At 51.5% G+C, this 13,160-nt stretch overlaps 1 protein-coding gene across 11 annotated transcripts in view; it reads left to right on the top strand.

The window, feature by feature from the left end:
* The window catches only part of FGFR3 (fibroblast growth factor receptor 3), a 129,348-nt gene that overhangs the window by 35,197 nt on the left and 80,991 nt on the right, over window positions 1–13,160 (top strand). The window lies entirely within an intron of this gene.

The following is a 13,160-nucleotide window of genomic DNA, read 5'->3' as shown; positions in this document are numbered from 1 at the left end:
ATTCCGCCGATTCACGGAATGCATGGGGTTGATCGGATCTCATAGGGTGGGGGCTTTGATCGGTTCGAGGGTCTTTTGGTGGGGAGGGGAAGCTTCCTACTGTACGGGGTAATAAACAGTATCCGCAGGGCCAGGTGGCGGCCTGGGAACGAGGAAGACAAACGGGGACACAGGAAAAGGGGGTTTGCATTAAAGGGATCTGTGGCCATGAAAGGAGTGAGGGGAGGTGTCGCGCTGGGAACAGGATGGGATTCTGTGTTGAAGCTGCGCTGAAGGGGGGTTTATGACCCAAGGCATGAGAGAGCGGGGGTTGCCAATGTGCGGGGGGGATGCTTGCGAGGTTAAGAGAGAGAGAGACGCGCTGGCTATCAGCGAGGGGCAGGGAGGCCATGGTGTTCAAAATGGCTGCCGCTTACGCGCACGAATGGGCTTGAAAAGGGGGCAAGATGGCGCCGATAATGTTGACATTTGCAGTCTAATCTTTAACAGTCCTCCCTTTTCAACATATCTTAGCCAACTTGCTTACTCAATGTCAATCTTCATCAAATTCCTAACCTCGGCATCATATATTGCTCTCATATGTTCGTTTCCAAAGTCCACAGTCTTAGGGCAAATACAATTTATACATAATGTACACAGGGGTGGTAGACATTGAATTCCTAAGCATAAACCGCATATTACAACCACAGGAATCAGGATAATGGTGAATAGTCTCCAGCCCCAGTTCTTAACGGTGCTCCAGAACCACCCACCAAGCGACCATTCTTCTTGTTCTTGGTGGACTTCTGAAGAGAGTCTATGAAGATGTTCGATGGCTTTGTACACTGAGGGTGAGTTGTCCGGTATGTACGTACAGCAGCTGGACCCAATAATGCGGCATGCCCCACCACGATCCGCAAGAACCACATCTAGGACAAGGCGGTTCTGGAGGGCCACCAAGCGGACCGCTTGAAGTTCAGCGGTGTTGTTAGCAAGGATACCAGCCGTGATGTTCATTGTTGTCTCAACTGCTTGAGTCAGATGTCGGATGGCACGGCTGTTTGCCATCGGGCCCCAGAGGGGGACAAGTCCTTTCATAGCATCGATGAACTGCGCTCCTGTTGAGTCGGCTTGTTCAATGTCCTTGGCTCGTTTTTGTCTGTGATGATTTGCTGGTGCCACATAAGTCGGAGGAAGGATGAAGGAAATGAAACAAGTGCCCCCCCAGCCTTTGGGGAGCCAGGTGTAAGCCTTCGTGCCACAGACGAAATACGTGTTTGGAGATGCCACAAAGGAAGGTGGGTCGGCGGAGTCCAGAGTTCTGGAGAACCGGCAAGCACTGTGGCCTACCAGCTGAGTCCCAAGCCCTTCCATGCACATGTGGCCGGTGACGTTGATGACTGACAGGGCCACAGTCAGAGTGGCAGCCGTTCGTTTTCGCAGGTAAGAGAAGGTGGTTCTGGTTGGATTATTGAACACTTGCATTTCAACTTGTTCTTTAGCAGGGATGTCCAAGTGGATTGTGTTGTTGGTGGTCTGCGGGCAGAAGTGTGTCTTTGTTCTGTTCCGCCAGACCCCGTGGTAGAAATGCGTTACGGTTTTGCTGGAGGTGACATTGTCCTTAAAGCTTTCTTGCAGAAGCATCAGCCAAGCAAGACAGGAGCCGTGAACTGAGAAAGGTGAAGGGATGAATGGTATCGAGTGGCGTGGGGTAGCAACCCACAGATCCAACAGTTAGTGGCATTTGTGGCAAGGTTGTGCTGGTGAAGTAGTTGTACGAAGGAGTTATTCCAAAATTCCTTTCGTCTCTCTCTGAGTTGGGGAGAGAGCGAAATCAGATAATGTTCCTTCATGGTGGTAGGCTGGACAGTGGTCAGGAATGTTTCGTGAGCAGGTGCATTTTCTTCCACAATCCAGAGTGTGGTCAGGAGGAGAAAGCAGAAAAGGATCGTGATGAAGAGTGCAATAGTCTTTGGGCTATGGAGTCTGTCTGCTTTTGGGTTTCTGCGGTGGGTATTTCCTGTTGCCTTCATCATCTTCTTATTTGGCGCTTCCTTCATCTTCTTATCTGGCGCTTCCATCATCTTCAAGGTGCTCGGTAGCGGGCAGAACCACAGACTTTGTTTTGCTTCTCTCCGGGTAACCCTTGGTAGTGTTTAGGTCACCGTTCTGAGATTTAACTCAGTCCGTGGTCTACTTAGCCGAGGCTCCCTCCTTTCGACGCAGGAAATACCCTTCTTTCGATGGCACTGTGGGATCAGAGAATTTTGAAAGTTCAAGCGTTTCGGTATCAGGATAGCAGGTTAGTGACGGTCGGTCTTTGTTCAGGAGCTCTTCTTGGTTGTCGATGTTTTCGGTCGAGGTCAGGATCGAAGAGATCTTCTTACAGTGGTGTGCATGCAGCCAGTTGCGTTTTCCCTCCACCCGTAGTGCTGTTCGGGTGGTGATGAGGACTTGCCAGGGGCCCGTCCACCGGGGTTCCAGACTCTTGGCACGCTGGAAGTTCCGGATCAGGACAAAGTCCCCAGGCTGGATGGTGTGCCCGGGACCCCTGGAAGTGTCAGGGATGGCATGCAGCACCTGTTGATGGATAACAGACAGAGTTTTAGTCAACTGGCATAAGTAATCAGACATTAGGACGTCCGGGACGTCATGAATGGAAGGTGGTTTCGGTGCAGACCAGACATTCATAGGCCGGCCGAAGACAACCTCGTATGGTGTCAAGTGGTGTTTGGTAGGGGTGGAACGCATTGAGAGCAATGCCAGGGGGAGTGCGTCTGGCCATTTCAGTCCTGTGGTAGCTACTATTTTGGCCAATTTTAGTTTCAGCGTGGCGTTATGTCGTTCAACTAGTCCAGCAGATTGGGGGTGGAAGACTGCATGGAACTTTTGTTTTACACCCAACCCCTTCAAAATGAGTTGGATAACTTCGGCTACGAAGTGGGGGCCATTGTCGCTCCACAAAATTCTACAAAGGCCGTAACGGGGGAAAAACTCCTTTAATAGTACTTTTGCCGTGGCCATAGCAGTGTTGTCACGGGTTGGGTATGCTTCCACCCATTTGCTAAATGCGCATACCACCACAAGTACATATTTCAGGCCTTGACATGTGTCTAGTTGGATGTAGTCCATTTGCAGGACTTCAAACGGGTGATTCGGGACCCCAAACCCTCCCCGGGGTACTACAGTTCCTTTCCCAGGATTGTGTTGCAGGCATATCAAACATTGTTGGACCAGGCGTTTGGCGGACTCTGTGATCTTATCATTGTGCCAAACTCTGGAGACAAGTTCAATCATGGGGGCTGATCCTATGTGGGCAGGGGAATGTGCCATAGTCAGTATGGGAATCAGATATGAGTCAGGTAACAACCATTTGTTTGTGTCTTTTGTCCGCCAGCAGCCTTCGTCATCTTTCAATCCCACCCGTGTCCATTCAGTCAGTTCGTGCTGTGTGCTAGCCATTTAAATGTCTCTAATAGTGTCCCTAGCGTCAGACCATTTTTCTGCTTGTGATCTGGTCACGTACATGCGTGTTGTCGTCCTATTTTCAGCTGTCGTTCGGGCAGTGATGTCGGCTAGTGCATTCCCCTGTCCAATAATGTCTGTCACCTTTTTGTGTGCCTGACATTTGATGACTGCTAGTTTTTTGGGGAGAAGGACGGCTTCGATCAAGGCAGAGACTAGATCCCCGTGCAAAATGGGGGTGCCGTGTGAGGTCAAGAATCCCCTCTCCCTCCAAAGGAGCCCAAAATGGTGAACCACCCCAAAGGCATACTGACTGTCGGTGTAAATGTTTGCTGTGGTTCCTGCTGCTAGAATACAGGCTCGTGTCAGGGCAATCAGTTCCGCCGCCTGGGCAGATCGTTGTGTTATGCGGGCTGTCTCGACTACAGTTCGAGCCGTGGTGACTGCATAGGCAGCTGAAGTGGTGCCATCGGGGAGTTTGATGCAAGAACCGTCCACCCACAGCTCTCCGTCGGGGTTGGGAAAGGCCGTGTCTCTGAGGTCAACCCTACTTCTGGTCTGTTCGTCTGTGAGGGTCACACAGTCGTGTACAGGGTGTGCATTGGGATCGTTTTCTGGTAAGGGCAGCAGGGTTGCTGGGTTCAGTGTGGTGCATCTCTTCAGAGTGATGTGGGGTGCGAGCAGAGTCAGTTCGTACCCTGTCAGTCGTGCACTCGTCAGGTGTTGTGTTTTGGTTTGGTTTAGGAGGGTGTCAACTGCATGGGGTACCAGTACTGTGAGGGAATTCGAGAGCACAATCCCCTCACTCTGTCGGATAGAGATCGCGGCAGCAGCTACGGCTCGAAGGCAAGCAGGCAGGGCTCTGGCTACAGGGTCGAGAGTGGCTGAGAAGTAAGCGCATGGTCGTTGCTTTGAGCCGATGGTCTGGGTCAGGACAGATAAAGCACACCCCTCCCTTTCATGGGTGTAAAGGGAGAAGGGCTTTGTGTAATCGGGGGTACCCAACACAGGGGCCGAGCAGAGGGCATCTCGTAGTTGCATGAAAGAAGCCTGACACTCAGGGGTCCAAGGGAGTGGGAGAGGGATGTCCTTTGCTAACAAGGAAAGCAGTGGTTTTACTACAAGGCTAAAGTTGGGTAACCACTGTCGGCAGAAGGAGGTGAGGCCTAGTAGAGAGCGGACCTGTTTCTGGGTCTTAGGGACGGGGGTGTCGAGAATGGTTTGGATTCGGTCAGGAGTCAATTTCCTCCCGTCTTTGGATAAAAGGTGGCCTAGGTAAGTGACCTGGGGTTTGCAGAATTGCAACTTCTTCTTAGAGACCTTGTGGCCATTTTCTGCAAGGAAATGCAGGAGTTGAATGGTGGCTGTGACAGCTAGTGGAGTGGTGTCGGCTGCCAAGAGGATGTCATCGACATATTGTACTAACACCACTCCATCGGGTAACTGGACTCGATCCAGTTGTCTCTTGAGGGCCTGGCTGTAGATGCTAGGGCTTTCTGTGTAGCCCTGGGGAGCTCGGCAGAACCTATATGAGCGGGCTTTTAGGGTGAAACCGAAGAGATATCGGCTGTCTGGGTGGATGGGGATGGAAAAGAATGCGTTTTTGAGGTCAATGACAGTGAAGGTGGTGGCAGTGGAGGGAATCAAAGTCAGGATGGTGGTAATGTCCGAGACCACAGGGTACTGGGGTACCACCACTTTGTTGATCTCTCGAAGGTCAATGATGAAGCGGTATGCTTTCTCGTCTCCTTCTCCCTGTTTCTTAATGATGGGCAAGATTGGACTGTTGCAAACGTTGCTAACTACTTCCTCTACCACTCCTGCGTCTATCAGTGATTGGATGATTTCTACCAATGCCTTCTCGCCCTCGGGCGATATCCGATATTGTGGAAGTTTTGGGAGTGCTGCATCTGGTCGAACAGTAATGTGCACTGGGTCGATCATCATGCGCCCTACATCCGAATCCGTTTTGGCCCACAGATACGGAGGCAGAGTGTCAAGCAGGGAAGTGTCAGCGTCGGTGATGGAAAACATGTGTCTGGGGGGGCAATGTCTAAGCAGAACAGGATTGTCGTAAAGGAAAACTCGGACTCCATCTTGGGAACATCTAATCGTTGCTCGGAAGTGTTTCAATAAGTCGAGTCCCATAATTGCGTCAGGGCTATTGGAGGAAAGCAAAAACGTAGTGTCAGTGGTGTTGTTTTCTAAGTCAAAGAGGATTGGGGCGGACAAAGGGTTAGTGGAGGGCGTCCCATCGAAACCTGTCGATGTTATTAGTGAGCCAGACAAGGGTGCCCTTGGAATCAGTCGTTTAGATAATGCACTACGTGTTGCGCCAGTGTCTACCAGGAATGGTGACTTTGTACCCAAGACCTTAGCAGTGACATAAGGGCCTTGCTGGTCAACATGGAGCTCGACTGGATCCCTCCCTTGCCCTAGGCAGTCCTATGCAAAGTCATGAACATCATCGTAGTCAGATTGCTGGCATTGGTTCTGTCGGGGTCGATCAAATGTGCTTGGCCTACTTGATCTATCATTAGTTGCGTTGTTTGGGGGTCCTCGCTGTGGTCCCCTATTTCTTGGTTCGTTTGCTGAATCTCTAGGATCTCTATTTCTGGTGAGTTCCAAAAGAACTGGGCACTGAGATTTCCAGTGGCCCGATCCTTTACAGAAGGCACACTGGTCCTCTCTAATGTCTGTACGTCCAATGTGGGGAGTTGAAGTACGGTCTTTGGGAGGTGCCGTTTTAGGGACGTTCATCTGATGGTTTCCCCGGTATTGGTCTCGTCCCAGAGTCACCCCTTGCAGTTGAGCCATCATCACCCTCTCCTTTAATTCTTTCTTCTTTCTCTCTGTTGTTCTATCGTTTTCGTTTTTCTGATGTTCATAATATTGGGCCATCTGGAGGATAGCCGTGGGTTTGGAGGCTGCCCAACTACTTTCGCTGGCCTGTAGTTTCTGCGAGACCTCCGGTGATAAGCCCTTAACGTAATTCTGGACAAACAGATGGTGTCCGGTTGCAGTGGTCAGATCCTGGCCGCTGTAATCGGAGAACACCGTTTCAAACCGGGAGAAGTATTCCGATACATCCTCCTGAGGTTTCTGGCGACAAGCCGTTACTATCGACCAGTCCACTTTCTTTTCTGGGATCAAGGTTTTTAATTTCTGTACGATTTTATCCGGGAGGTCTAAAATGGCTTTCAAAGGCTTTTGTCCGGGTTCTCGTTGTCTGTCAATGCCATCGAGTTGTGACCAGTTATGTCCAAACAGCTCAGAGTGGTCGACTTTCCGGATTTGCTTCCACACATCAGCTGGTAGACATAACCCGAAAAACAAGTCGATGTCAGCCAGAGTCATAATCGTCGATCCTAGAGCTGTACCCAACTCAGTATAGAAGGCAGTGGGGTTTTTACGTAGGTCAGGCAGAGATTTTCGGAAGGTCAGAATCTCTTGCCGGTCCCATGGTTGGTAGACCCAATTGTACACTACCCTTCCCTTTGCATCTTTGTTGTTTGCGTCATCGTGAGTCCCTTCACCTCGTGGAGGAACCCAGTAAGGGGCAGCCTCTCGTATCGGCATCATGGTGTTAGATCGTTCAGTTTGTGGTTCGGTTGCTACGGATGTCGTGGATTCGATTTTCGGCTTTTGTTCAGTGAGGTGGCGGAAAACCTCAAGCGTACGCATAAGGAGGTCCGTCACATCACTCTCACTCTCGTCCCCGATATCAACCTTCCGGTACAGAGTCGTTAGGCTCTGGGGACCTTTTTCTTGATATCGGTCCTCGTACGCATTTAAGACGTGGTAACACAGTTGTACAGTAAAGTGTCGTCTGTGACTCCCAGTATAAGAATTAAACACATCCGTGACGGACTCCTCATCTTCCCTCTTCTCTACCAGTATCTTTGCTATCTTGTCGACCCCTGCTCGCTCATGTTTGCTTAGTCTATATGTTCTTGCAGGACCAACCCTTCGGGCTTCTGGGTCGCCCAGCGTTGTCGTTTGTGTAGCATCCGATACAAGGAGTTCAGCCGGCACGGAGGCCATGGGGGCTGAAGCCGTGGTGCTACTCTCGCTTGTACCTGGGGATAGTGGGTGCTGTGCTAAGGGTTGGGAAGGGGCATATGGAGGGGGCATGTGGATGATCGGAGGACCTAGCAGCAGATCATCGTTGGTTCGCTGTTTCGAGTGTAATTCAGGGTAGAGCGTGGAGGGTGTTCTAACCAGACACTGGCTTGATGTTTCTATTTCTAGCTTCTGTTTGGTATCCTCTCTTTCTTTTATCTCTTTCTCTAGTTTCTGAGCCGCTAGGTGGGCTGCTTTCCGCAGCTCTTTTCCCAACCTACTCTCAGTTCTCTTTTTACGTTGTTCGGCTTCTTTTCGCCACATGCCGAAGCTATCAAGCATAGTGGGCGTTGTCTTGTTTTTACCAAGGGCTGTTTCTAGTGTGTTTATTTTATCGTCTTCAAAGGATCCTACCAGTGGCCACTGACTTTCTCGATCCTTTTTCGTATATTTATGCCACAGCTGGCTATAGGCTATAGCGATTAATCCATGCTTCATGAACATGTCCTTATTAGGGGTGCCTTCCAGCGGAGCCGGATGGTTCATCTCTAATAAGCGGTCCGGACTAAACAGGCTACTAACCAGTGGGGAGAAGACAGGCATGACGGATCACAATGGGATAATAGTCGGCACTACCTATCTTATCGCTGCGTGCAAAGACTAGACAGAATATTTCTATTCTACGTTGTTTGCACGTAGTGAATACCTCATGAACCAATCTTGAGCAATCAATGTTAGGTCAAAAATAAAAAATCAATATGGTCAATGGGAAGAATAAGTAGGCTCGCAAAGGTTCGCGTCACCTACCCTTTCACTATCTGCAGAGAGGGGACCTATTCTTCCCTGTTTGCAGACAGAGAATCTCCAGAAAACAATCTATAACAGTTAATCAATGGGGGGGGGGGCAATTGTTCAATGGGGGAGAAAGATAGGTCCGACGGGTGCGTACCTATCCTTCGCTGTTTATAAAGGGAGAGCCTGTTGTTTCTCCGTTTGCAGACAGTGAATCTCCAAATAAATTAACAAAAAGTAATACTAGTATTTTCTCAACAATTATCAATCACTTTCAATTATCAATCACTTTCGCAATTCGTCGTGTTTACACGACCTTACCCGGACCGCATGGACAGATTCTTGTCTTCCGAATCCAGCGCCCGATCGTCCTCTTCTCTTCGTACTTCTCGTGGCACTCCTGATGGTTCCCAGTCAGGACCGCAGATCACTCGAGCGAGGTCTGTTCGGAACCAGTGAAGTTCGGATGATCGGCTGTCAGACGAGGGTCTATCGGACAGGGTACCTTCCGATCGTTGCAGTCGTTCACTCTGTCGTCAGGACCTCTCCCACTGGATCCACGAGTCGCTGATGGGCCCCACGTGGGCGCCAATTGTTAAAAAGGGTTCCAAAGACAACCAGTAACCAAAGACCCTTTTTGTTGCCCGGCGGTATCGCCTCTATGACCCACCAATGTTAATCAATGAAGAAGCAGGCGCTGGAGACTGGAAGGCAGGAAACGAGGATTTTATTCTCTCCGGAGGAGAACACATCAATTCAGACAGCAAGTATCGTCACGAGGTGCTCTAACCACATCTCTGAGGCCTGGCCTCTTATACTAGGGTTTATGACCTTTATTGCACATAACACATTCTCGCAACACGTTGATAGTTGAAAGAACATCCTCGGAATCTCCCCTTCAGGCCCGTTCCCACATACATTCACAGTTGGATTCCCCACCCCGGTCACAACAGGGGATGGTTGCCGCACAGCAGGGCATTCCGCCGTTTCACGGAATGCATGGGGTTGATCGGATCTCATAGGGTGGGGGCTTTGATCGGTTCGAGGGTCTTTTGGTGGGGAGGGGAAGCTTCCTACTGTACGGGGTAATAAACAGTATCCGCAGGGCCAGGTGGCGGCCTGGGAACGAGGAAGACAAACGGGGACACAGGAAAAGGGGGTTTGCATTAAAGGGATCTGTGGCCATGAAAGGAGTGAGGGGAGGTGTCGCGCTGGGAACAGGATGGGATTCTGTGTTGAAGCTGCGCTGAAGGGGGGTTTATGACCCAAGGCATGAGAGAGCGGGGGTTGCCAATGTGCGGGGGGGATGCTTGCGAGGTTAAGAGAGAGAGAGACGCGCTGGCTATCAGCGAGGGGCAGGGAGGCCATGGTGTTCAAAATGGCTGCCGCTTACGCGCACGAATGGGCTTGAAAAGGGGGCAAGATGGCGCCGATAATGTTGACATTTGCAGTCTAATCTTTAACAGTGTCATTAAGTAGTATCTAATTGAGTACACAGAAAGGAATTTTTTTTGTTTACTATTTGTATTACCCAGTCCTTTCTGGTCATTCTGGGGAACTCTCTCTTTTTTGGAGGTTCATTCTGAAATGTACACACTAGCGCTGCGACCCCCCTCTCTGTGAATAGGCTATGAACCACGGCTAAAAATACCCCCACAAAGCTCGCTTCTGAGGCGACTGGGTGACCACAGGCTATGTAGATCCTTTCAGGGGTGTTTGAGCGCATGCTGCGGTCGGAAGGGGAATGCTCGCCAGTGCGTGGTTTGTTCACTTACTAAATGCACACAGGGCCCCTTCACGAGAACAGGACGCTCCACAGTATAGAGCAACGCTTTCTCCAAAAGTTCCTCGTACTTACGAGGTGCTCTGCACTTTGGTGTGGCCAGGGACTTGTGATCCCCGTGCTTGCACCAAGCTTTAAAGTTCCTGGTGCTTACGGGGTGCTCTGCACTTCGGTGTGGCCGGGGACTTGTGAGCCCCGTGCTTGCACCAAGCTTTAAAGTTCCGGGTGCGTACGGGGTGCTCTGCACTTTGGTGTGGCCGTGGACTTGTGAGCCCCGTGCTTGCACCAAGCTTTAAAGTTCCTGGTGCTTACGGGGTGCTCTGCACTTCGGTGTGGCCGGGGACTTGTGAGCCCCGTGCTTGCACCAAGCTTTAAAGTTCCTGGTGCTTACGGGGTGCTCTGCACTTCGGTGTGGCCGGGGACTTGTGAGTGCTTGCGCCAAGCTTTAAAGTTCCTGGTACTTACGGGGAGCTCTGCACTTCGGTGTGGCCAGGAGCTTGTGACCTCCATGCTTGCACCAAGCTTTAAAGTTCCTGGTGCTCACGGGGTGCTCTGCACTTCGGTGTGGCAAGGGTCTTGTGAGCTCTGTGCTTGCACCAAGCTTTAAAGTTCCTGGTGCTTACTGTGTGCTCTGCACTTGGGTGTGGCCAGGGTCTTCTGAGCCCAATGAGTGCTCCAAGCTTTAAAGTTCCTGGTACTTACGGTCTGCTCTGCACTTCAGTGTGGTCAGGGGCTTGTGAGCCCCATGCTTGCACCAAGCTTTAAAGTTCCTGGTACTTACGGGGTGCTCTGCACTTCGGTGTGGCCAGGGTCTTGTGAGCCCCGTGCTTGCACCAAGCTTTAAAATTCCTGGTACTTACTGGGTGCTCTGCACTTCGGTGTGGCCAGGGTCTTGTGAGCCCCGTGCTTGCACCAAGCTTTAAAGTTCCTGGTACTTACGGTCTGCTCTGCACTTCAGTGTGGTCAGGGGCTTGTGAGCCCCATGCTTGCACCAAGCTTTAAAGTTCCTGGTACTTACGGGGTGCTCTGCACTTCGGTGTGGCCAGGGACTTGTGAGCCCCGTGCTTGCACCAAGCTTTAAAATTCCTAGTACTTACTGGGTGCTCTGCACTTCGGTGTGGCCGGGGGCTTGTGAGCCCCGTGCTTGCACCAAGCTTTAAAATTCCTAGTACTTACGGGTGCTCTGCACTTCGGTGTGGCCAGGGGATTGTGAGCTCCGTGCTTGCACCAAGCTTTAAAATTCCTAGTACTTACTGGGAGCTCTGCACTTCGATGTGGCCAGGGTCTTGTGAGCCCCGTGCTTGCACCAAGCTTTAAAATTCCTGGTACTTACGAAGTGCTCTGCACTTCGGTGTGGCCGGGGGCTTGTGAACCCCGTGCTTGCACCAAGCTTTAAAGTTCCTGGTGCTTACGGGGTGCTCTGCACTTCGGTGTGGCCGGGGGCTTGTGAGCCCCGTGCTTGCACCAAGCTTTAAAATTCCTGGTACTTACGGGGTGCTCTGCACTTCGGTGTGGCCGGGGGCTTGTGAGCCCCGTGCTTGCACCAAGCTTTAAAGTTCCTGGTGCTTACGGGGTGCTCTACACTTCGGTGTGGCCAGGGACTTGTGAGTGCTTGCACCAAGCGTTAAAGTTCCTGGTGCTTACCGGGTGCTCTGCACTTCCGTGTGGCCAGGGGCTTGTGATCCCCGTGCTTGCACCAAGCTTTAAAGTTCCTGGTACTTACGGGGTGCTCTGCACTTCGGTGTGGCCAGGGACTTGTGAGTGCTTGCACCAAGCTTTAAAGTTCCTGGTACTTACCGTGTGCTCTGCACTTCGGTGTGGCATGGGGCTTGTGAACCCCATGCTTGCACCAAGCTTTAAAGTTCCTGGTACTTACGGGGTGCTCTGCACTTCGGTGTGGCCAGGGACTTGTGAGTGCTTGCACCAAGCTTTAAAGTTCCTGGTACTTACCGTGTGCTCTGCACTTGGTTGTGGCCGGGGGCTTGTGAACCCCGTGCTTGCACCAAGCTTTAAAGTTCCTGGTGCTTACGAGGTGCTCTGCACTTCGGTGTGGCCAGGGGATTGTGAGCTCCGTGCTTGCACCAAGCTTTAAAGTTCCTGGTGCTTACGGGGTGCTCTGCACTTCGGTGTGGCCGGGGGCTTGTGAGCTCCGTGCTTGCACCAAGCTTTAAAGTTCCTGGTGCTTACGGGGTGCTCTGCACTTCGGTGTGGCCGGGGGCTTGTGAACCCCGTGCTTGCACCAAGCTTTAAAGTTCCTGGTGCTTACGGGGTGCTCTGCACTTCGGTGTGGCCAGGGGATTGTGAGCTCCGTGCTTGCACCAAGCTTTAAAGTTCCTGGTGCTTACGGGGTGCTCTGCACTTCGGTGTGGCCGGGGGCTTGTGACCTCCGTGCTTGCACCAAGTTCTTGGTGCTTACGGGGTGCTATGCACTTCGGTGTGGCCAGGGGCTTGTGAGCTCCGTGCTTGCACCAAGCTTTAACACAGATGTGTTCTGCAACCTGCGCATTCCGTTTGAATGTCATAAATGCACAAGAGCTTTGAAGGCCGGTTTCTGCTGTTTTCTACCTGCTGACGGGGAGTGTTGCTTCTGAGGTGCCTGGGAAGAGTTCGGTTGGACAGATTGAGTGCAGCTGAGAGTCGTGCATAGTTCATAAAAGGCTGTGAGTGTTTGTGCAGATACAGCGGGCTACCTCGTGTTTATTTGTACTAACCTGAGTGGATGGGCCGAGGAGCCTGCGAGGTCAGCGGTACATACCGCGCGTTTGTGCACACAGCGCCTTTTTCACGGCCTGCTCCGGGGCCTGGCGGAGCGCTGCTCGCTGCCTGCCTCGGAGCTGCCATGGAACATGAAAAATGGGTTTAATAACACTCGGTGAGAGTGCGCGCGCTTTTAAGGTCCAAGGCTCATCGAAAACGTCGAAGAATTTTAACTGAAATCTTGTGTCCATTTGGGCAGCCTGCTGTCTTGTAACTTGTGAGCTTCGGCAGCTCACGGTTGAAGCACAACAGGGCAAACTCGGACCTTTGTCCCGTACAGGCCAATTAATAATTACGACCATCAGTAGTAAGGGTGTCCGAT

Source organism: Lissotriton vulgaris, chromosome 3_2 (genome assembly GCF_964263255.1).
Source record: "Lissotriton vulgaris chromosome 3_2, aLisVul1.2, whole genome shotgun sequence".
In the NCBI taxonomy this organism is placed as follows: domain Eukaryota; kingdom Metazoa; phylum Chordata; class Amphibia; order Caudata; family Salamandridae; genus Lissotriton; species Lissotriton vulgaris.
The sequence above is the reverse complement of the archived record's forward strand: the minus strand, read 5'-3'. Positions and strand labels throughout refer to the sequence as shown.